Genomic DNA, 2,742 nt, shown 5'->3' with positions numbered 1-2,742 from the left:
TGGTTTTTTTTTTTTTTTTTTTTTTTGGAAAGCAGTGTACCAGGCCCTATGATTGTTGCCTTGGAAACTGAATTTTAAAGCTGATTTGTTAAGCGGAATTGTCCTTAGTAAAATTTTGCAAAGTTAAAGTTATAAAAAACAAATCTTGTAAATTTATCATCAAAGATGGTTTGCCAATTTCTGAAAAATCACTTAGTCATTAATATTTTCTCTTTGCATTTTAAAATATTGACTGTAACAAATCCTTTTTGTAAAATATGAGTGATATTTTAGGCTTAAATTTAGAATCTTTAAGTTTTACACATAAATACTCAGTGTGAAAGCACATTTTTAAAACGTTTAAATCTGTTTTTCAGATTGCTCTGAATAAATGTAATTCTCTGTGTGTGTGTGTATGTGTGTGTGTGTGTACACATACAGACTACAGAGATTTATTGAAATACTTCGTGAAATGAATTATTCACATGTGAAATGTATTTGTACAGAACAACTATTCTTAATACTGCATATTTAAGGGGGAGGTGTGAATAGGGAAGGGGATCTAAGTACCAGCAAACTACATTGTATGAAAATTGCAAAAATTAATAAGAAATTGTTTTTAAAAATGCTGCCTATTCATATTACATTTTAGCATAGGTATAAATGTAAATCTAATCTAAATCTAAATGTAATCTAAATTTTAAGTAGTATTTGATCTAAAAATTGTATACATCATATACAATTTTTAGATCAAATACTATGAATTTATGTCATATATATTATATACATCAAGGAGTGCCTCAGATCTGAATCCAGTCTGAGTCCACAAGGAAGCCTTGTTGGAAGGCTGTGATGTCTCTGAACTGGAGGGTGTTTCCAGAGTGGGCTGGAAAGCATTGATCCTATGGGACAGCAAGACCATTTACACAGTGGTTTTCCAAAGGCAAATGAAATTCTGCCTCCACAACAGTATCTTCTGCTCAAGAAATGAGATTCTCAGCCAGCCTCATTAGCCTTTTTGAGATATTCTTGACCAGCTGACATTTAAACAGCTTCTTAGCATTATATGACAGTCACTGACTTAGTTTTCTTTTACGAAGTACTGATGTATCATTTAGCTTTTGAAAGAGTAAAGGCCATGTATACAAAAGTTCTGCATCAGATGTCAGCAGAAAACAGATCTAGCATGTCAGAATAATCTGTGGTAATATGCTACAGCCCCAAATCATATTTGGAAGAAATGTTTTAGAGTATCTGTTTTAGAGATAGCATAAAAGAAGAAAGAAAAAATTTTATTGGTATTATTATTATTTCACCCCTGGCCCTTAGCACTCCAACTCTTACCGTGAGAAAAGGGCAAGAACTGAAAGAAAAGCCTTGAGGTTTTTCATTCTGTCTTTCAAAGCATTATGTAATGTAAGCTCATGTCTATCTTTTTTAATACAGAAGGAGGGCTAGGGATGTGACTCGGTAGAATTTTTGCAATCACCAGTACCATATTAAAAAAAAAAATTGAATGTAGTATTATAGGGTAGTGTAGGGTTGTAATCACAGCACTCAGATGATCAGGAATTCAAGGTCATCCTTAGTTACAGTTCAAGACCAGCCTGAGCTACAGGAGATCATTTGTCAAAAAACAAGCAAACAAACAAACAAAAAAAACTACCATGATAATCTCTGGAAAAGAAAACATAATAGTAGGAAAAACAACCACAAAAGCCAGGTGTGGTGGTACACACTTTTGATCCCAGCACTAGGGAGGCAGAGGCAGGCGGAACTCTGTGAGTTTATGGCCAGCCTGGGCTACATAGAGAAATCCAGGTCAACCAGGGCTACATGATAATGACCCTGTTTTAGAAAACAAACAACAAAAAACACAAGGAGGGTTTACATTCCCATTAGTTCTGTTTTGACAGTAATTCCATTACAGCTAGCCTTTTAGGTCTAAAGTGACTCAGACTCATCTGGCCTTTGAGCTACCTCCCTTATCTAAAACGGAAAGGAATGAAGAATGCAGAAAGAGAGCACATGCTCACTTGGGAGAACAGAATAATGGTCCCCAGCATTGTCCCATTTCTCACCCCTGGAACCTGTGACTGTATTACCTTTCAAGACACTAGGGACTTTGCAGGTGTGGCTAAATTAAGGATACTGAAGTAGAGAAATGACTCTGGATTGGGTGTCACTGATGATGATCTCTAGATTGACAGAGGGGCCCAGTGTAATCAAATTGGCAAGGGCTTCTAGTAGAGGGATATGGGAGAATGAGCATCACAGAGAGGTGCTGGAAGGCTTGAAGCAGAGTCTGCAACACTTGCTAAGTCTGAAGGAGGAGCCAAGGGATGCAGGTAGCCTCCAGCCTGGCAAAGGAGAGGGAAGAAACCATTCTAGAGCCCTCAGAAGGAGCACAGGCCTGCTAGCCCTGTGGTTTCAGCAGAGACTGATACAGATTGTAGGATAATAAATGTATATTGCTTTAAGCCACTAAATCTGTGGTAATTACAGTAGCAATAGAAGACCAATTGATTAGCCACTATACACTGTAGATATTTTCCCAGAGTAATTAGTAGGCTTACTATCTGTGAGGAAAAAAAAAATATATTTTTCTTCTTTTGATTTTTAAGACAGCTTGCTTTGTTCTGGTTTTCTTTTTTCAAGAATCTAAGGCAAAAGAGCTTGTCAGGAATATGTAATGGGGTGTTGGCCAAAAGCAGCAATTTTCTATCCCACCCACACTCTTTAAACACACACACACACACACAC

The 2,742-nt window shown here is 36.7% G+C and overlaps 1 protein-coding gene across 4 annotated transcripts in view; it reads left to right on the top strand.

Annotated features, from left to right (window-relative positions):
- Chn1 (chimerin 1) overlaps window positions 1-2,742 on the top strand; it is a 193,083-nt gene that overhangs the window by 165,057 nt on the left and 25,284 nt on the right. The window lies entirely within an intron of this gene.

Source organism: Nannospalax galili, unplaced genomic scaffold, assembly GCF_000622305.1.
Source record: "Nannospalax galili isolate Female #2095 unplaced genomic scaffold, S.galili_v1.0 scaffold346, whole genome shotgun sequence".
NCBI classification, from domain to species: domain Eukaryota; kingdom Metazoa; phylum Chordata; class Mammalia; order Rodentia; family Spalacidae; genus Nannospalax; species Nannospalax galili.
This window is presented reverse-complemented; position numbering and strand designations above follow the sequence as displayed.